The sequence below is a fragment of the Lygodium microphyllum genome, chromosome 12 (genome assembly GCF_053477565.2).
Source record: "Lygodium microphyllum isolate KBCC chromosome 12, Lygodium_microphyllum_v1.1.10, whole genome shotgun sequence".
Lineage (NCBI taxonomy): Eukaryota > Viridiplantae > Streptophyta > Polypodiopsida > Schizaeales > Lygodiaceae > Lygodium > Lygodium microphyllum.
The window spans coordinates 143151009-143174026 of record NC_141146.1 but is presented as its reverse complement, the minus strand read 5'-3'; positions in this window follow the sequence as shown (position 1 = coordinate 143174026).

Here is a 23018-nt window from a genome sequence, read left to right as displayed (position 1 = left end):
TCCATGGCTTTCTCCCATTTTTCTTTTCCCATGGCTTGCTCAAAAGAAGTGGGTTCTGGTTCCTGTATCACCTTGACCATATATGCATAGTGAATGGCTGTAAATCCATCATATTTCAGCCTATCCACAGGATACCTAACTTTGGTAGACCTGCGCAAAGTGGGTTCACTCCCAGGTGCTCTCAAAACATCCCTGGTCTTCCTTACTCCAGGTGTAACAATAGAAGGAATACCCAACTCATCATCAATGCTCTGTTCTGAGCCACTGGATTCACCATCCACATAAGAGTGACCTGCATTCACATCAAATATGGGCTGATCAACCTTCTCTTTTCCTTTTCATGATACCTGCATACCACTATCTGCATTACTTTGAGAAGATTCTCCCGATCTCAATCTGCCTGTCCATGGCGAAGAATGTGAACCACTGCTAGAGGACGCTCCAGGTCCACTAATATTTTGTGACTGCTGTTGTGAATTCTGTGCAGCATTATCATTTTGTGCATCTACATCATCAATCACATTTACTGGTTTATACCAGCTACTCATCTCATCAAAAACAACATCTCTGCTCACTGTAAACTTACGAGTAGAAGGGTTATAGCATCTATACCCTTTTTGCTGCAGAGAGTAACCAATAAAGATGCACTTCTCAGCTTTTGGATCCAACTTGGATCTCAACTCATCTGGCACATGTACATAGGCAATGCAACCAAAAATTTTCAAATGAGAAATATCTGGTTTCCTACCAGTATACCTCTCCTCTAGAGTCACCTCATGTATTGCTGCAGTGGGAGTCCTGTTCATTATATAGACTGCTGTAGCAACTGCTTCAGCCCAATAAAAATCTGGCAGGTCTTTTTCATTGAGTATGGCACGAGATACCTCTCCAATATGCCTGTTTTTCCTTTCTGCAATTCCATTCTGTTGTGGGGTATGACTGCATGAATATTGCTGCTTTATGCCATGCTCCTGCAGGAACCTTGCAAACTCATTTGAGAGGTACTCTTCCCCTCCATCTGACCTTAGGCATTTTATTTGCAGGCCTGTTTCTTTTTCAACCATAGCTTTAAGAGTTTTGAAATGCCCAAAAACTTCACTTTTCTTTTTCATAAAATACACCCAAACTTTTCTGCTATAGTCATCAATAAAACTGACAAAATAATGATAGCCTCCAAGAGATGTAGCTTTAGTAGTCCACACATCAGAGTGGATTAATTCCAATGGCTTCTTACTCTCTTGAACATGTCTAGGAAATGGTTTCCTTGCCTGTTTTCCAAACTGACAGGCTTCACATACCTTATGCATTTCTGCAACCTTGAATTTAGGCAATCCTGCAACAATGTTTTGGGCCTGCATTGATTTAAGTCGCTGTACATTAACATGACCAATGCGTTTATGCCAAATATCAATATCTGCAACTACACCGGTCCCATGTGCAAACATTGCTGCACTCAATTCAGGCATGTCTGCATCCAATGTAAACATTCTGCCCTTCTTCTTTCCTTTTGCTATCAAGCGACCTTTATTTTTCATATCCTCAACAAAGCATCCATGAGGATTAAATCTGACCTGCAAGCCCTGCTCAACCATTTGACCAACAGAAACCAGATTCTTGGTGATATTCAGGACATGAAATACATCGGACATGTATTTCTTTTTCCCATCCTGCATAGACAAGGGAATTTTTCCAATCTGCACAATAGGATGTGCAGTATCATCACCAGTCTCCACAAATCCTGGTTTTTCCATTTTCCTTGCATCCTCCATCCATTCTGCATGACCTGTCATGTGGTTTGATGCACCTGAGTCAACATACCATACATCATTGCTTTCTTCTGCACTTGTCACAGAATTGTTCATGTGTTGTACAATGAACAAATGCTCATTTCTGTCATCCCCCTGTCTACTAGAAGATGCATAATTTTCTTATTGCAGTTTTCCATTCATGATGTCATTCTGCTTTTTATAGCAGTCTTTAGCCATATGACCCATTTTACCACAGTAGTAGCATTCAACATTACTGTTTGCATTTTGACCTCTTTGCCATCCACCACGACCTCTTTGGCTCCCCCTGCCTCTAGAGTTACCACGTCCTCCTCCATAGGACTAGTTTTCTTGAGTTTGCTGCATATTCTGATTTCTACCACGGCCTCCAAATCGGCCTCCTCTACCTCTGCCTCTACCTCTTCCAGCATTTGAGTAGAAGACAGCTTCTTTTGAAGTTCCTCCTGAAGAAGATGCACCACCATTTTTCTGCTCCTCAGAAATTAGAAGAGCAATCAACTCCTCAAAATCAGGAAATCTTTCACGGACAGAAATGGATGTTCGAAACTATGCATAATCCTTTCCTAGACCATTCAAGATCACAGAAACTAAATCATCATCTTCCACTGGAGACCCAATGGAAGCAAGTGCATCTGCAATCTTCTTTACCTTCATGTGGTAGTCATTGATGCTCATATTTTCTCTTTGCACATTATGCAACTCTTGCTTGAGCTGCATTTTCCTGGCTTGAGTATTTGTACTATACATTTTTGACAAAGTATCCCATGCCTCCTTTGGCGTACTTGCATCCTGAATATGCACAATCATAGAGTCTGAAATACTGATAGACAGCCAGTACATAACTTTCCTGGCTCTCTCATGCCATGCTTTAAATGCCTACATTTGCTGTTGATTGGGAACATCAGGAAGAACTGGTTCTTCTTCATTTCCTGCAACAAATTCCCAATATCCTTTTCCCATAAGGAAATTCGTCATTCTAAACTTCCATGCTTGGAAGTTGTTCTTGCCAAGCTTTTCAGTGACAATCTGTGAGAGAGAATCAGATGCCATTACAGAATACTGCAAAAAATTCTGTCACTGCAAAAAACACAGCTTCACCCTCACAAGGGCAAATCTGCAAAACTGGCGAAAGTGGTATTTGACCACACAGTCACTTCCTAGTGACGATTTTGCATCAACAGGAAACAGGGATGATTCTGTAACTCCCAATGTCTCTGCACACAAGCATACGATGCAATCTCTGTGGTAACTTTTCACCGACCTGTAGAACAGTGGTCGCACAGCATAAAACAGGGCCTTTTCCTGAGTGCGTGCAGAAAACTTCCGCCTTCAAAACAGGCCCCGAAAAAAAACAGGGTCGCCAAGAGCTAAAGCTCTTCCCGTAGCATATACTGCCCTCTTGCTTCAACGCGAAGGGCGTCTCAACCTGAGACAATGCACTCTTGCAATTTTCGGCTGTGCTACCTGCAGAGATCTGCTCCCAAAACAGAAAATGAAAGCAACACTGCTCCTCTTACCAGACCACCGTGAGCTTGGCTTGCTTTCTTGAGCTCCTTACCACGAACAAGGCTCTGATACCATGTCAAGATTGTGGGAGAGAAGGAAGGAGTCTCACTTGTAGCTTTCTTGCTTGCTCAATGGGGGAAGACACACAAGGGTGGAGGCTGAAAACAGTTTTCCTCTTCTTAGTTGTGTAAGCCAAAAGAACTCTCTTACAAAGAAATAGAAGAACCCTATATGGGTCTCAAAACCAAACTCAACTAACTAAGGTGGCATACTAACTGAGCCACGAACTAGAGTAAATAAGGATAGCTATCATGTAGCTATTATTCATCGGCGGTGTACCAACCGCGTCTGCACTGACAAGTCGGTGACATAAGTACTCAACGGTCACCCTGGCGTATCACGAGTGGAGCTCGATATCTCAACAAGGTGTTGATGAAATACTCGACACCCATCTATTTAACCTTTCTAGCGAGAGAGATCTATTTAAGGCTGATCTAACGCCATATTGGACAGATGACATAGTCCAAGTGCTTGAGCACGGACTGCCTGACCGACCGATAGAAAAGTCCGACTTAGGTGATTAATCCTAAACATCCAACCCTATCAGCTGATTGCAAGCCAAATCTATAGGCTGGGGCAAGATGGATTGCCGCGTAGATGTGTTTGCGAGTATGAGACACACGATGCGCTCTCAGAGGCACACAGCGGCATTGCTGGAGGGCACTTTAGCAGGGATACGACAACACAAAAGGTGCTGCAGTCTCAACTGTGGTGGCCCATGCTTTTCCGTGACGCAACACGATTTGTCAAGCACTGTGACGAGTGCGAGCGGACAAAGGTTCCGATTCACAAGGATAAAATGGAATTAACCGTAGTTATTGCTCGACAACCCTTCAAAAAATGGGAAATTGACTTCATTGGACCCATCAGTCCTGCGGCACAATATTTGCAGGCCAAGTACATCATTGTGGCACGGACTACCTCATAAAATGGGCAGAAGCGAGAGCAACACGAAAAAACGATGCTAGAATGAATGGTAAGTTCTTATGGGAGCAAGTGATTTTACGTTTCGGCTGCCCCATCGAACTGGTCAGTGACCAAGGCACACACTTCATCAATGAAGTGATCACGCATCTCCTGTCCACCTTTCTCATCATCCATCACAAATCCTCACCATACTACCCTCAGGCAAATGTCCAGGCCGAATCAATGAATAAGATTCTTGTCAATGTCCTAACCAAGGTTGTCTCTGCTTCACGCAGTGGCTGGGACAACAAGCTGATGGCAGCTTTATGGGCTTACCGCATAGCTTATAAAACGGCTGTTGGTCAAACCCTCTTTAGGCTGACATATGGAACATAAGTGATTCTACCATTAGAATTCTTCGTTCCTAGCCTGAGAATAGCGCTTCAAGAACGATGGAAAGGGAAGGAGGCATGGACACAATGCCTAGTTGAACTCGAATGCCTCTCGAAGACTCATCTTCTAGCCACCCATGCGCTGATCTGTGAGAAAGCCTGATCTAAGAGCTGGTTTGACCAACAGATCAAGTAGCGCGAGTTCGAACAGGGTGACTTAGTGCTCCTCTACTCAATTAAGGGGCATAAGCAAAAAATGAAATTTAGAGGTCTTGGCCCCTTCAAAGTTCGTGCGATCAACTGAACAGGCAATGTCGAACTTGAGACCCTAGACGGTGAAGGAATAGGCTTCTTCAATGGCAGTCATGTCAAGAAGTACTACCCTCCTACACATCCTTTGCATGAGCCATCGATGTTAGAAACGCTTGTCAAAGTACGAGTAGCCACAATCACTGAAATCGACGATGAGGATGAGGAAGCCGTAGAGCCCGCATATCTCCATATCATAGTCACTGCCAACCAAACATGCACTTTTAATGCCCTGATCGATGAGGGAGCAGACTGGAATGTCTTAACTCACGATCATTGGACCCAGCTTGGCAAACCATGACTTCAATGCACCACTGCCAAATTAAGCCCATATGGGGTCCACTCATACGCACTTCTGGGCAAGTGCAGAGCCACCGTCTCTATCGAGTCTGTGACTGTACCACTGATTTTTTACGTATTGCCAGACACTAAAGACGCGGGCACGAAGTCGCTGCTGGGGCGAACTTTCAAAAAGTAGACTCACTGCAATGTTGATTACGAGTTGTAGTGCATCCACCTTGCAATAGGCAACGTTCGCATTGTTACAGCTTTCAGCAAGGGCTGCGCGACCTCATCCAGGGCCACAAAGCCACCGATAGAAACATATGTAGTCAAGTCTAAGGAGGGGATAGTACGCGGTCACCACTCCCTGAATTTCAGAAATTGCAACCCATAGCAGCCAAAGCTAAGGCCCAATAGCCTCGCCTTCAATGGATGCCTAAACAGCCGCAATAGCCACCTAAGAGTCGACGCTCCTACCCTCATAAGACCAGAAACTCTAAACCTAGGAGGCCCAAATACAGTTACAACAATAGATGCGTAATCAGTCAAAGATGGGTCCCCAAAGCCCCCTTGCACGCACAAGGCTACTATGAGGGCAATGCTTGGATATGGATACCTAAGGCCCACATGGCCAAAGGCACCACTCATACGCCAACCTCAAGCTTGATCATCCCAAAAACCGTAATACCTCAAAACCACAAGCCGCAGAGCTTCCCTAATCCCCAACCATCAAGTTCGTCCACACATAAACCCAAGAGAGTCGCCCAAGCCTATAGACCCAAGCGACAACCATCGTCACAAGAGTCATCACCTGCCAAAGTCGATCCGACTTCCCAAATCCATCTTGAAAGCAGCAGGCCGTCACTTGAGGCTGCGGCTAACCCAACCATCGTCCCAACGACCCAATCACAAGATCAAGAACACTCACAACCATAACTTTTCATTGCCAAAGGCTCAAGTCCTACCAAACTCCAACCACTTGCAAGCCTTAGACCCTCTTACGAGAGGAAATCCTTTTTCACACTAGCAGCTGATTTAGTTGAGGAAACAGGGGATGACATGGTGGATTGCATTAAGCGACTGGAAGCCACTTTTGTGTCGCTAGCTCTCGACTGGACTTAGGCCTATTGGATGAATCCTTCGCAACCGAAGTTCAAATGATGCCTTGTTCTTGGGAAACGTTTGAATTTGCATTTGCAAAAGCCGCTACCTCTGTTGCTAAATTTTTCAGCAGTGAGATCTCCAAAGAGCAAGCAATCAAACAATGCCTCATCACGTCATATGATCAGCGAACCACTTTTGCCATCACTAACCAAGAAGTTACAGAGCTGTCAAGACTTGCTGAGACGGAATCCCAGTTCTCAAAGCATTGGTACACTCTTAGGTTGCAATGGGAAGTTGAAGGATACCGAATTATTACCAATGCTGAGCAACACCACACTATTAAAATAGCAGAGTACAACTCCACTTACATTGCGCAAACCTTGTATAGAGTGTTAACCACTCTTCGTGGTCGACCCATGGAAGAGCACATCAAAGGACACCCTTACCTCGATCGCTTGTTGACCGAGGAAGAGTTACACATTGCTAGCCGAGTCAACTCTAGTGACTTTCTAACAGATGTTCTCACATACATCACCCAAGTGGGGATTAAACCCTCTGATCTGGACCACGATGCTCACTTAGAGTACAACCCCCAATTCTATGATTGGCTCCTTCACAAGTAAATCCTACGTGGCCATGCCAAACGCCCTCGCCTTTCTAACTCTACATCCTAGGAAGGATTATTCTTAAGTTGGTGTAACACATAAACATATATTATGAAAAACAAGCAAAAAGTTAAAGGCTGAAAAGGAAAATCTACAGTGGTTCTTAATGAATTCATTCAAAAAGCATAGAGTTTCTCTTTTTTTTTTTCAGCAGTCAGTAATTTACTATGTGGAAAGCACTAATGAAAATTTCAGTTTATGACAAGAACGAAAAATGTCGCAGCAAGACCGAGCCCACCGACTCCCATTCACGGAAGAGGAGAGAACGCAGTACAACATCACCTTGGAGAGCTGCGCCTACAATCAATTGAAATTCCGAACTATTCACAATGTAGAAGGATTAGTGGCCAAGGAAGAGGTGGCCAGGAGAGTCGTGGAAAGTTGCAATTTCAAGAAGTACCTGAAAAGATTCGCACAAGAACCTGACCACATGAGCTATGTGGAATTCCTCAGGTCCTACAACCCTGACAGCGAATGCGGCACCGTCACAGTGGAAAGAGGACAGAATGCCAAGCAAGTATTGGTTCGCTTAACCCTGGCCTTGGTGGAGAAGGCACTAGGACTGGAACCGAAGGTGGAAAAGAAGAAGAAGAGGGATGTATACGCCATGTTAAGGATGAGAAAGGAGGACGTGCTGACAAACGACGGCATCAGTATCCAGGACATCCCCAATGCAGAGACCAGGTTACATGTGAAACTCATACATGCGCTCTTTTCCAGCCAGGACTACAACGCGTTGATGCACCGGATCAACGTATCGATACTGGAGAATGTGGCAGCCCATACCCTGCATGAAGTCGACTAGAATGGCTACGGCGCAAGACCATCGATCAAGCAGCTAGAGCGCTAGCCTTAGGAAGCATGCCCACAGGAGGAGAATCCCTAGCGTCGAAGGCCGTAGAAAGAAAGAGGGCCTCCTCCAAAGCCTCGTTCATCACCTATGGGAGCATCTTAATGGCACTTATCCAGGATGCTGTGAAGGAGGCAGAGGAGGGGGAGGGGGAAACACCCGACAGGTCACCTCCTCATCAACACCAGGAGAGGTCTAGTGATAGGATGAGACTGAGGAAGAAGGGGAAGAACAGAAAAGCAAAAAGCAGGTCAAGGAGACCAAGAAGAAGGCAGTACAAAAGAAAAAGAAAAAGAAAAAGGATGACGAGGGCCGTAGGAAAGAGAAAGAGGACTTAGAGAAGGCCAAGAGAGAGTCCCTTAGGGAGGCCAAGGAGAGGGAGAAGAAGAAAAAATAGGAAGAAGAAAAGAAAAATGAAGAATTACAAAAGGCTAAGAAGGCATCAAAACAGGAGGCAGAGGAGAGAAAAAGAAAGGAAAATGAAGAAAAAGAGAAAAAGAAGGAAGAGCAGAGAAAAGCAGAAGAGGAAAGGCGAAGAAAGGCTGATGAAGAAGAGGAAGAACTAAGAAGGAAGGAGGAAGAGGACCTGGATGAAGCTACATGCTGGTCCATCAAACAACAAAGCACAGCAGATGAACTGGGGAGTTTGAGCCCACATAGAGAAGAAAGGCCTGGGTCAAGCACACATGTGCCGCCCGCTGTCACCGAGGGCAAGGGCAAGGCCCCAATCCACCCAATTCCTACTCTATTGGTGCCTCCCACCAAGCCAACCACCATCACCCCCAGCATCCCCACCAGTGCAGACGTATCAAATCTTGTCACATGGATGCAGTACTTCATTAACAAGGAGATAGCCTAGGGGAAGAGCACCGAAACTACGGCTACAAAGCAAAAGCGGCCGGCCACAGACGCAGAGTCTAGGCAAGATCCTAAATGACAAAAGGTGGAGGCCTCAACAACACCCATCCAAACAATGATGACGTCGCCAGCTAATTACGATGAATACGTCGCCGAGCTACTCTCTCAGTTGGAGAGAGCTAAGGAGGAACGAAAGATAGCTATGACTAAGTTGGTAGCTGAGAAGGAATCAATAGCTACCTTCTAGCTTGACAAAACAAGGGTGATAGCCATGCAGCAAAGGGAGATCGCAGATCTCAAGCAAGAAATAAAGGCTAAGGATGGCAGAGAAGAGCACTGGAGGCAGCAGCTCAAGAATGAAACATAGGAGCTGGTGAAGATGCAAAGAGAACATAAGCTCCTGATAATGCAATATCAAGAGCTCATTGCAAAAACTGCTAAAGTTAAAGAGCTCATGGCTGAGCTCAACGCCAAGGATGAGAAAAGAAAGCAGGACATGGAGGAGCATCAAGAAGAGATTGAGTACCTAACCGATTAGTTGAACTCTGAAAAAGAAGAACAAGAGAGGCTGATCAAGGAATTGGAGGACAGCAAAGGCTCATGATACTAACCCTAAAGCAAGGGGAGAGCATGGAGGAAATGAATAAGAAAGCAGAGGAGTGGGCGGTGCATAATGAAAAGAGGGTGAAGGCACTAGCACGACGCCTTGCTCTGGTAGAAAAGGAAAAGATCATTGCAGAGAGCAAGGCAGAAGCTACCCAAGTGGCCTTCAGTGCCCAACAAAAAGCCTTTCTCAACACCATCATGGACACTATCCGCCTAGAGGAGGGAGAGTCATTGGAGGTGGCACAAAGGAAGCTCAACATTGCACACAGAGCCCTACATGCAGGACTGCAAATGCCACCCCAACCTGCGAAGGTTAGAGGCTGAGGACGAGCAACAAAAATACCTACTGCTGGCCGGCCTAACCCCCCAAGAAGTGGATGCCCTAGGATTTGAAGAGAGAGCACCACAGGGAAACCGGCAAGGGGAGGAAGCCAAACTCGAATTCGACATGCACAGATTCAGAGAAGATGTGATTCAACAACCCCCCTTGCCGCACATTCAAGAATAGCAACCACTTGACCCGCCCCTGGATAGACAAGCCATACTCAAGGAGAGACAGAAAAAATTGGTGGAAGAAGCCAGAAAAAGGCTACAAGCCAAGCCAGTCGTGCAGCCATCTAGATCCCTCCCACCATGCCCCGAGGACCTCCCAGCGCAATTCCACATGGAGCTGGTGGTCTGGGAATGGCAGGAAATCGAAAAGGACCCTTTCTCTTTCAGCTTCCTTATGCTTAATACCTGAGAAGGGTCCTACCGATCAAAGTAATGGAAGAGGTGATCTTGACTGGCAGCCGACTAGGCCAAAAATGGCTGGACGACAGGGCAAAGACCCCCACTCTGTGGAGCACGAAGGAAGCAAAATTTTTGCAAGACAAAGTGTACGAAGTGCCACACACCATAAGGGGCTACAATTGCCAACCCCTCTGGAAAAGGCGAATATGAAATATTAACATGCTCGCCTGGATGGCATTTTGCAACACCCTACCCTATGAGAGGAATGACCCCACATTCATGGTGTATCCTCATAGGGTAGGCGTGGATTTTGTCGCCACCCTCCATGGGCGGCATGACTTCCCCATCATCTACAATTCCAATGCCACCTCCTTCGAGAATGCCCTCCTTTTTGATTTAGGAAGCCTAACCGACTCCATGACGTGCTTCCTCGCAGAATTCTCCTCCTATCCTGACCCTGCTTTTATAACTACATGTAATTGCCTTAGGCTTCTTAAGCTCCTACTCAAGCAAGATCTGGCATTGCCTCCCCTCTTTTTTGATCCCAATGCTATTGATAGTTGTGCTATGGCACGCTTAATGATGAGAGCTAGCCTACTACCTTCCTTTTGCCTAGCTCTCCTAGAGGACATGAGTGACAGCCAATTCACTAGGTGTAATCACCCCTTCCTTTCTGCCACCTCTCTCCACGTCCGCATGAACCTGAAAGGGTACATGCAAAGCCACCAATTTTTGCACAAATCCATCCGCCCTCCTTCCCCCCCTCGTTCAAACAAAGAGGATTAGGCCTAGCTGTCATTCATTCAAAAAAAAAAAACTGACTGGTCAACATCACCCACTTGAAGAAGCACTTATCACCACAAACAGCATGATCACTGCACCTAGGGGTCCTTCAGTTAGGTGTGTCCGGTGGCTTCGGTCGGTCAGCTCCACTCCCAATCCCTAGCCCTTTTTTCTCCCCCACTTCATGCTTAGGGCACATCAAGGGCAGGACACACCTAGGGAGGTAACACTCACATATGGTTAGACCTGTCACCCTAAGCCACTGGCACCACACCCCCTTGCCACAAATGGGGTCCTCAAGTGTGGGACATCACCCAAGCTTGCCTGCGGTTAGACCCACCTCCCCATTCCACTAGCACGAGCACAATTCACCAATATGCTGAGGAAAGCACTCCCCTTAGATAGAGCACTGCACCTTCTCCTTCAAGCACCACAAAAGCGCCAAATCACCAACTTCGGAGGCCCTCGTCAACCCATGACATCCAGGTAGCTGCTCCGACAAACATCATTCTTAAGCTTCCACAAGCACTTGTGTTTACATGTGGCCCTCACCCTTACACCAACCCAACACCGAAGTGCCATGGGATCGGCACCCGTTTAAGAGGGGGTAAATGTTAACCCCAAATCGAGATGGCCCCAGGTCGAGATGGCAAAAAGAGGAAGAAAAAAAGCAGATAAACATGGAAAAAGAGCAAAGACACGCAAGCGACCTCCAAAACCAAGCCAGGGGAAAAAAGCACAATTTTAAATGAAGGGTGCCTCAAAAAACTCAGAAAACTCTTGTAAAAGAGCGCCAGGCTCCCTCCTGTGCCAATTGTAAAATACTAGATGGGTGTAGGCTAGAGGCATAAGGCTAGAAGAGGGAAATGGAAAAAGGACCTTGCCACAATGACTGGTCATGTAAAAAAGGGATGGGTGCCCATGGAATTTTAGGGTTTGTATATATAAAGTTCAAAAAGTGAATGAGAGCTCATTCTTTGGTGTGTGGCAACAAGAGTCTTCTTCTTCTTCTCTCCTTCTCATCTTCTTTCTTGTGTGTGCTCTTGAGAGAGGGAGTGTGAGAGTGTAAGGTAGTGAGTGTGTGAGAGTGAGGGATCAAGAGGGTGAAGCTCTTCACCATCTCCTCTTCTCTTCTTCTCTTCCCTTCTCTCTTCTTGCGTGTGCAGCTATGGAGGATGGAGCTTGGAGGTGGAGGAGGCTTGAGGATGCTTGAGCTTGCATCTAGGATCGTGGAGCTACCGGCATGTGTGAGAGAGAAGGCAACTCATATTGGCATTAAGGTAAGCTCACTACACTCTTAGGATCGAGGGCGTGTGGTCTAGGTGAGAGATAGCCATTAGAGCTCACTTGGAACGCTTGAAACAATAAGCAGTCCATGGGTCTTGGCGGTTGAGCGAAAGCTCTCACAATTGTTGTTGAATAAGTTACAGTCGCCTGATCGTTTAACAAATTGGTTAATCACTTTGCAGGAGTTTGATTACGAGATTTAAGAACAAGCCGCCGAATCTTCAGGGCATTGTCGAGTGTATTGTGGACTTCGGAGAGCCAAAAAAGGTCATGACTGAAGGAAGTGACGTGGAAACATTGTTTAAGATTGATACGACATCTATTCCCTCCTAGTATATTGCTATAATGCACCATCTTTCTACGGGAGAGACTAGAGCTACTCTATCAAAACCCAAGAAGAGGAAGATTAAACAACATGCATTGAAATTTTCCTTCATCGCAGGGACATTATATCAGCAAGGTGTTGATGATATCTATCGCCGATGTGTGATGCCTGATGAGGTTCCCTTCATTTTGGAAGAGTGCCATGACTCTACTTGTGGAGGGCACTTTGCTGGGCAATTGATGGCACAAAAGGCTTTACGAGTCGGTTATTGGTGGCCATCCATCTTCCAGGATTCATTTGACCATGTTAAGAGATGTGATACATGTCAAAGACATGACAACCGAGAGAATAGAAAGTGTCCACTTACGCCTATAATGGCTATCCTTCCATTTGAGAAGTGGGGAATCGATTTTGTGGGACCTATTACCCCATCGTCTACTACTCAGAAAAGATACATTATAGTAGCAATTGATTACTTTACAAAGTGGTCAAAAGCACGGGCGACAAGGTAGGACAATGCAAAAGAGATTGCTAGTTTCGTACTTGAGCAAATCATCTGCCGTTTTGGTCCCCTAAAAGAAATAGTATCGGACTGTGGAACTCACTTTTTGAATAAGGTAATTAGAAGCTTGACTGAAGCATGGATCATTAAGCATAACAAGACGACCTCCTATAAATTGCAAGCCAATGGACAGGTTGAAAGTACTAATAAGCAGCTTGTGGGTATCTTATCAAGATAGTCTCTAAAAAGAAACGGGACTGGGATACAAAATTATATGTGGCTATTTGGGCGTAGAATACAACGTCTAAATGAGCCATTGGCCACACCCCACTCAAATTATTTTACGGGGAGGAGTGTATCTTGCCCTTAGAAATTGAGTTACCGACCATAAGATTTGCAATCAATCATTCTTTGCTTGATGAAGATGCCTTATTTGAGCGGTCTACGACTATAGCCCACTTGGACGAGCTCAAATTGCAAAGTTTGTTTTACCAGGAGGTAGCTAAACGTCGAATGAAGCGGTTGCATGATCTAAAGGCGAAGAAGTATACATTTAAAAAAGGGCAATTAGTTCTATATTACGATGCGCGTAGGGAGCTATTTCCAAGAAAGCTGGAACCTAGATGGGATAGCCCTTATAAGATAGTTCGGATAGGTAAATTATTTCTAAATATGCTAACGCGCTAAATGCATTGCAGGTCCATGCTGGGGCTGATTTGAGACCTACATGAGAGCTTAAATAGATTGACGGGGTGGTTAATCCATTATTTGGAGAACCCATATCTAGAGCAAAGATATCATTAAGGGAGGCTTATCTGGTGGAGCAAGGGATACAAAGTGGTTGAGCAAGAAGACGGTACCTTTGTGTGGGAGATTAAAGTTTTTTGCCATCATTGTTTACAAATTTTGGCGAGCATCCCTATTGAGTTTAATGAAGAAGGTGCGATGGAGTTGTCAGTTCATCCTCTAAATATGTTGAATTTTGATTATCATACTTATGAATAGAGGAGTTCCTGATGGTTGGCTGTGTAAACCCATTGTGGTGGACGTACACGTTATACTTTGATGGAGCGTCCAGGGGGCCTCATAGAAAAGGGAGTGTTGGAGTAGTTATCTGAGATCCCTGACGTAGAGTTACAATGAAATTAGTTACTAATCTCGGTGGGATTCACTAACAACATGGCGGAGTATAAAGCCCTGATTATGGGATTGAATATTGCCAAGAAAGGTGGCATTAGGCAGTTGTTAGTAAAAGGGGATTCCCAGCTGATCTTAAATCAACTTAATGGGACATATACAGTCCGGAATCCTCTCTTTCGTATGTATCATCGCATTGCTATAACCCTGCTTGATGAATTTGAGAGCATATCTCTTTAGGTCATTCCACGTTATTGGAATCAGTTTTTGGATTCATTAGCCAATTTTGCTTATAAGGAGGACCTCTTTTTCCACAGTGGTCCTAGTCCGGATGTTATTGATAATAAGACGGGACATGGTCATTTGTGGGGAATGTTATCAGACCATGCGTTATATGGTAGGTGATGGTTGATATGGGTAATGAGGAGAGTAGCCGAGACCCATCTACCACTATTATCTTAGACCCATAGGTTGATTCGACGACATGTTATGTGTACGCCTCTTGCCGTATATGCAGGAGGTATGGGTCATAACTTGATGCATTTAGTTTAGGGCTAAGCGCCCTGTCTTTCCCCTTGGAGTGGAGCGTGTGTTTGTATATTTGCCTTCTTCCAAGGAGGGATCTCTATGAGGAGGTTTGCTTAATTTCTTTAGGCCAAGAGGGCCAGTTGTTTTTAGGTTTTAATGATCTATTTCCTTGGGCCAGGAGGGCTAGCTGCTTTAAAGTTGGTAATGTGTTATTTCTTTAGGCCAAGAGGGCCATTCGTCTATTTGGTGTGAGTACAATTAATGGTTTTTTGTTGTAGTGATTGCATAATACAGGTTAACAAAGTCGTTGGAGGGAGCCTTTGCTGCGAAGGAGCTTCTTGTGGCCATTCGAGGTGGTTTTATCCCCTTTTCGAGTCTTTTCCCTTAAGCAATTAATGATATATGCATGTGTAAGGGTTACTTTCTTTTGTTTGTTGGGGGACCGGCACTCGAGTCATGAAGTCCCAAGATTAGGCTCTGTATGTCTGGGGGAGGTCTGAGTAGTCGTTGCCTCCTGCAAGGCATTGTCAAGCATTATAAGACCTGTTCTAGATGGGAATTCCAATGACCCTGTTATACTAACCTGCTAGGCAGTTGTTCTAGGAGTTCCTGTTAGTTGTGAGGTAGTTAGAGAAGCCTACTAAAATAATGATGGAAAGAGACAAAACCCTAAATATCTGAAAGACAATATATGAATATACGGAGGTGTGTAAAAAGGGGTTCTAACCCCTATAAAAATAGATATGGAAAGAAAGAAAAATCCTTGAGCTATTGTTTAGCGCCTTGCAAAGGCCTGGTAGGTTCCTGGGGACAAGACAAGACCCGGGGCCGATGCCTTGTCTTTCGAGGGGTGGCATCTAGCTGAAAAACAAAGAATATATGAAGGTTGGAGCAAAAATAAAAGTGAGCGTTAGAAAAGGATTAAGTGTCACCTTGCGCAGGCTTGGTAGGTTTCTTGGGTACCGAGACAGGACCTAAGGCCGATGCCTTACTCTCCTTGGGTCACTACGCTCAGCTCCCTCCTTTTTACACGCCTGAGTATTGAAAATAAGAGGCTAAAGATCCAATGTGCTAAATGACAATATTTGTTGATCAAGCTATAGGAGTCCTCACCTAGTAGGAGCTCCTAGTTGCGTTGTCCTTGGTTAGGTAGGTAGTTCAGACCACCACTAGGAGGATGACCTCTTCGATAGATCTTTTTAGCTTGGTTGTGTTGGAGCAGTTGGTTACTGACTAGCTTTCGACTTTGTGTTAGATTATGCTAGGCCTACTCCTCGTAAAATGCCTTGGTTTTGACAAGGGGTAGGGTGAGAGCTGTGATGTGTTTTATTTTGTATCAATTTGATGCTCTTTGTGGTTGTGTTTATGTGCAAATTTGTTCGTAGAATTCGACGAGCTAAGTCACCCTATCCCATGGTCGCCAATGACACATGATTTTTTATGCTGAGAAGTGCTTAAAAATAGCCAAAAATTCTAAATTTCAGGGGAAAAATAGAATTCGTCGAAGGCAGCAATGGCAATCAGTACGATTTTAAGTGGCAATGCCCAGAAAAGGCTTAAGAGACCCACTTGATGATAGTTGATGAATTTTCATAATTATTTCGCATGTCAAATGGGACCCTAGGAGATGCCTGGCAATGGAGGACTTCAAGACAGACGCCCATGATTTTTTGGACTTCAATTCGAGTACCGGACGTGGAAGAGGGAGTGGCCGGGAGGTCAAGCTCAAAGTCAAGTGTGAAAGGACTTTAGGAGAGCGAAAAGGTTATGACCTTTGGGGGCTCCCAAAAAAAAAAACGAATTTGTGGGGGGGGGGGGGGGGGGGTGTGCCAATTTTCACACGACATGCAGGAAGAGGGCGCCATCTCCAAGCATTGAGGATGGGTTATGGGGGCTGTAAGAAACCCCCCAACCGATTACATGCCTGCTCTACACTTGATCATTGCTCTCCATCACTCCAGATTGTGCATCAAATGACTGCCTGGTTGTGGAGATCAGATTTTAGTATTTCTCTCTCCTCCCTCTCTCTCCTACAAGGGGCAATTCCTACGTGTGAAGAAGAATGAAGCCCGGTTGATGAATACTCGTCCGGCGTGGTACCGAATTGCTTCCAAACCGAAGGTAGGATGAAGATGGCAGCGTGGAGGCGGGCTGAGTATCAAATGGGGCCTGATTTGCAAACGTGCAACAAGTTTCAAAACCCAAAATAATAAAATATACACGATAATGATATTTTTACAAAGAAAATTGCTCTTTTTCCGCATTTGATGAGGTTAACAATGTTCATATGGGCTGAAAATTGATGGACATGTTTTTTTTTGCTGGTTTTAGTCTTTCATAATAAAAAAATCAGAAAATATACACTTAAAGTGTGGAAAATAAATGGAAAAAACTTGAAAAGCATGGTTTTTAGTGAGATTTTTTGGACTTGAAATGGGAAAAGCATGAAACAAAACACCAATAAAATCTACATGTTTGCTATTTTAGGACTCAAGAGCCATAACTCTGAAATAATGCTAATTTCCTTCTATTTTTAATGATAATAAATAAGGAAAAATAGGAAAAAATGCTTTTTAAAAGGGAAAAAAATAGAGAACGGACGATGAAAATTATGGAAAATTATGGATGTGTCTGTGAGTGTGTAATGAGGATAAAGCATGAGGGTTTGCCTTGGGTTATCCCCATTTATATGGTTTTGTGAGTATTTACTACTTATTTCGTGCGAAATACACATGAAATCACCCCTTTACCTATGCAAGGAGGCAAAACCTTTAATGGTAGGGGAGGAGGGAAGTTTGAGTGCTAAAATATGATATCAAATCTGATGTATTTGCTGCATTACTCATATAGGATGACGTTAAGTTAAATAAAGGGAAGTATAGCACGAGTGTAAGGCTCAGTGTTTTCTCTCATTGCAGCAATTACGCGTTAGTGTATGGAAACATGAAAAGAATGGATTTACACAATACACAAGGTTGTTTTCCAATTGTTTGAGCACTTAATCATATACACATTTACATCAAGCATCGTTAAATGGTATCAATTACAAACTCCTGGATGCATAGCACTTGGTTTCTTTAGGACTTGACCCATGTAGAGAGAGAGTGAGCAACCTGGCTATAGGTCTAGACGGTGGGTCCAAGGATGTACAATCTCCCTCTGAGGAGACGGGAAAAAGGGAACATCCATTGGATTACAGACTATAAACGTGCAATAATTAGTGTTTATGATAGTGTATCCCTCAATAGACGCTCCTGGCCCCACGAAGCCGTAGGCAGGGTTGTCTATTGAGGGTATGAGGTCTGGCTAGTGCCTTAGCCAGTGCCGGCCCATTTTAGGTCCCATCAATACTATGAAGCTTGGATTTGGCATTTTTATATACACACTTTGAGGCATGATTATGTGTATACTTTTCCCACACTTAAAACATAAGCCTTTCTCATTTCTTTCTTTGTAAAGATCCATAGGAATAGACTTAGGATTCATGTTGACTGAAATGGATTTAGGCTTGTTGTCCCCTTGTTTGAAGTCAACTCTAGGTCTATTTGCTATCCTAAAATTACTTTGAGGTCTAGAAGCATTGAATGGTGGATAAGTTGGCACCCTTGAGCTCCCATTTGGCACATGATTGCTGCCATAAGTGTTACCAACTTTCCCCTGTTTAAAAACAGTCCTTGGCTATCCAAAACCAGGCTGAAATGAAGATTCTCTTTTATATTTCCTTCCATAGCACTTTGCAAGCTCAATAGCCTTAAAAAGAGAAGTAGGGTTTTGTGCCATGACATTAGCTGATAAAGATGGCTCTAAACCAAACATGTACTTGTGGAGCTTAGCCTCATCACTGATACTTTCTACATACATGGTTGGGTTGAGAAATTGGTTAGTGTACTCTCTTACACTTAGGCCTCTTTGTTTCAAACCATACCATCTCTGTGCCAATTTTTTTTTTAAAGAGGGGAGACAAATACTTCAGCCATAAGTGCCTTGAAAGCTTCCCAATTCTCTACAAGTATGTTTTCCCTTTTTATATACCTCCACCGTGTGGAAAAATCCCTCCAAATTCAAAGAAGAAAAATGAATCTTCATGTCATCAATTTTGGGGAATATGTCAAAGTAAGATTCCATCTTAGAGGTCCACTCTTCTAAATCAGATGGTGAAGATGACTGACCATTAAACTTAGCTAAAATGATCTTGTCCTTCAGCTCTCTTTCATGGAATGGTTGCTATCCCAAAATAGACTGATGAACCCACAAATTGAGATGGAAATCTCCCAATAGGTGGCTGAGAACCACTATGCAATCTTCGTGCTGGTAGAGGACCCCTAAGAAGTTGAGTATTTAGCCCAAAAGCTTGAGAGTTGGCTCTATTTAAACTGCCTAAATAGTCATCATGCCTTTGTGAAGTCTAACATACTTCATATTAGCTATTTGGAATGCCTCTTTGTCCAATAATTCCATGATCATGACCATTTTGGTTAGATGGCTGAAATGGGACTGAAGGCTCACTGTTTGAATAGGCTTTCTCCTTGGCTTCTTTAGATCCCATTTGCATTTGCATTCATTGGGAGAATTGAGCCATAATTTGAGCATTAGATTCCACCAACTTGTCAATAGAAGCCTTTTTTTCAGTCGTTGAATTTACTAACTTCTCAATGGAAGACTTTGTTTGATCAGTAGACAAAACCATTTGCTCCATTCTTGATAGTAGGGCCTCACGACGTTCTCTATGCCTTTTGTTCATGTACGCACAAGGTATCATTGAATATATTGATCTTCCCTTATTGTTGAGGCTCTTCAAGGCTCTCTTGAGGTACATTATCCAACATGGAATCTGTGATTTGCTGAGCATAATCATCATGGACCTTATTTTTACCCTTATGCCCTGCCATAATAGTGCAGTCCTATAGTACCCCCTGTTAGAAAAATGGCTATAACTTTTTCTAGGAAACTCCGATTTCAAAAAATTTTGGTTCAAATTGAAGCTAAGAATGTCCTCTTCAAGATGAGCTATAGCATGCTATAAAAAATTTAGGACAAAAAATTATGGAACTCAATCTCTGTGTCTGAACTGTCTAGGCTTGCACCCTATTTTGACCTGTAAATGCCATGTTTTGACCCTGTAAGGTAAAATAGTAACCCCAAATGGTTACCAGACCTTGTAGAAGACTGATTAGAACCTGTGGGTACCCTGTAGTACCTGCATCTGTACTTCAGTAATGAAGGGTGTACCTATAACAACCTGTAAATGCCCTATAGTGCCCTGCAAAATCTTTGTTTTACCTTTTTTGATCCCGAAGATACTTGAGTCTTTGGAAACTCTTCAATCTTCAATTCTCCACTCACTGTACTTGTGTGATGGATAAAATAGCATGAAAGGCTCCCTACACAGGCTCCGAATCACTGGGAGATGGGCAAATTTATCCCCGTGTCAATTGGTTACACCCCTTCAGGATCTTTGATAGTGAGGGAGGGTCACCTCTCTTTTGTCCCATTATCTCCCCCGGCATCCACCTTTTTCCTTGGTAGGTATATCAACATGGCAATGGTATTCTATTCTAATCAACCAGTATGAAATGTATTGCTGAAATATTCATTCAGCCCTTTTCATGAGATGCAATTGAATGAAATTTGGAAAATTTGGATAAGGAAAGGGTCTTACCAATGCAATTCAGTGACTCACTGATTGCTTTAGTACTTACCCTTTTACAATATTTCAGCTTGGGCAAAAGAATTCAACCAAACAAGTCAAGGTTATGCATCAAACTTGGCAAATGACATCTATGATGAGGTTATGATTGAATCAATACTGAAATTCAATGGAATAGACTGAGATTAATGGAAATAACACTAATCTCTGATCTATTGATCAATTCAGATAATTAATTGATCAATAATCTCTCATCAACAATTGGAAAAGTATTAGCAAGTGGATTATTGAGAGATTTTAGAGATTAAGCAAGAGAAATACATTGATTAAGCTTGAAGAAGATGATAAATGTCAGCACCAATCCCGTTGATGGAAGAATTATTCAAAACCCACCATAAATCCACCATGAATCCACCATGAAGTTTGAAATATCCACTAAATTAGTCCATATGAGCTCCAATATGCTCAAATTTGTGAATAATCAATGCCTCGGGCTTGCTTAAACACTTGAATACCAAAGATTCAAGCCTCTTGAAGAAAAGCCCCAAAATAAACCTTCAATATGAGCTCCAATGTCCTCCACTGGTTGAAATCTTTACAATTTGTTGAACAATCCTCACTGAAATGATGCCATGGGCTGAATTGATGAAGAATCCTCAAGAAATTATTGAAGAATGAGAGCTTGGGCTGAAGTTTTCATGGCTACCCATGGACTATTCATGTAGGGTTTCAAGAGTGAGAGAGGATAAAGAATATAGCCCCATTTTGGAGTCTACACATCAGAGAGTTGAAGTAATCAATGCCAAAACCATTGAGAAGCATTAGTGCTAGAGATTGGCTAAAGATTAGTGAGAAACATGTTGAAAAACAATCAGCGCAAATTTCAGGCCGTTGTTCTGCACACGTGGCTGATCCTCCAGTTAAGAAAATGGTATGCAACCTGTAGCATTTGATGCCTAGAAGGCCATTATGCAAGCCATTGTTGAAGGAGAGCAAGGATCAATGAATAAGGAGAAGATCTTAGTAGCTGAAGGACTCCATGGAAGCTTGGCCAAAGCTTGGAGAAAGAGGAAAGGAAGACCTCTTTTGAAAAGTAACCACAATTTAACCCCAAACTAAGCGTGGTTAACTCTCATTTACCCTAGTTACCTCTAGTTTTGCATAAATTTTAATGACGACCTGCTACTTTAACCATCCCCCACCATATCTGACATTGGAGATCTCAAGATGTAGTCTCTTACTAACTATAGATGGTCTACAACATTCCACTAGTCACTGTCTTGTCCAATACTTGTCTGAAATTGATTTTGATGGAGGAAAATAGAACTGAAAATAGAAGGAAAAATGGATCAAAGACCAATGCTCTGATACCACTTGTCAGAGAGAGAACTACACAGAGAGAAAGAGGAGAGAGAAGACTACAGAAGAGAGAGAAAGAGAGAGAAAGAATACAAGAAGAAAAAGTGAGTGACAAGGAGAGAGAAAGACTAGAATTGGAGAGAGAATGACAAGAAAGAGAAAGAAGCCATAGAAGCTGAGCATGATGGGAGAGAAGGACATTAATTGTATTAATGTGTCAAAAGATATGAAAAATTACATGTCCTCTCCTTTTATACCAATGTCACTGTGACATGTCATAACATCAATATTATTTTTACATTAAATCCTTATTCCTAGTTTCTTACACAAGGCTAGATCCATAAAGGTCATCTTTTTTCCATTTGATCACATAGATCTCATCTGATATATAAGTCAAGACCCCACCAATGTCTAGGCTCGGACACATGGCTTCTCCTCATAATGGGAGCCTTACAACTAAGAGCACCATGGATCATTGGTGACACATTATGAGGGTGGGGCATTGAGCCTATCTAATACCTCCCATCAATGTCCACCCGTAGTAGATGAACTATATCCTTGGCCTAATGCTAAGTCTATGAAGATGAACTCAAAGCAAGTCCTTTGTAAGAGTTTTGGTGAAGATATCTACTCCATTCTCCTCTATTGGATAGTAGATAAGATTTATTATCCCATCCTTTGTCAAATCATCCACATAGTGATATTGGATTTTAACATATTTGATTCATGCATGAAACACTAGATTTTTGACAAATCATACACATAGTGATAGTAGATTTCAATGTGTTTGATTTGTGCATGAAACACAGGATTTTTGGCAATGGTGATGCAACTCTAATTGTCACATCTTAGTATTGTTGGATCTTCATACTACACTCCCATATTGCATAGGTTCCTCCCTAACCATACTACTTCACCATTAGGGAAAAAAACACCTCAAAAAATGAACTTTTGTTAATCATGGGATTAAGAAAAGGGCCAAAGAGAGTTTGCCACGTGTGCAAGAATATGGTATTCTTGTCTCCTCTTTTTTGGAGATAGTAGAGTCTACTTCATGATTCTCTCCTTTTTAGCCAAAATCTCCAAAGTCTGACATGTTTTGGTAGTCCCAAAGTCCTTATTTACTTATAAAATCTAACAAATGACATAATAAAGTTGTTGTGAAGTTAATAATGATTTTTTTGAAAGTCGAGAACTTTTTGGTGCCCGATATATTTTCATTAGTCTTCTTAATATTCATTTTTAGTTCATTCACATTTCTCGGTAAGCTTCTTTCTCTACTTTTTAGTTCATTCATCTTTCTTGATGAGCTTCTTTCTCTGCAAATTTAATTTAAGTATGGCACCTAGAAGACGCTCTTCTTGTTTAGTAAACTCTTGCGTTGTCTATAGCC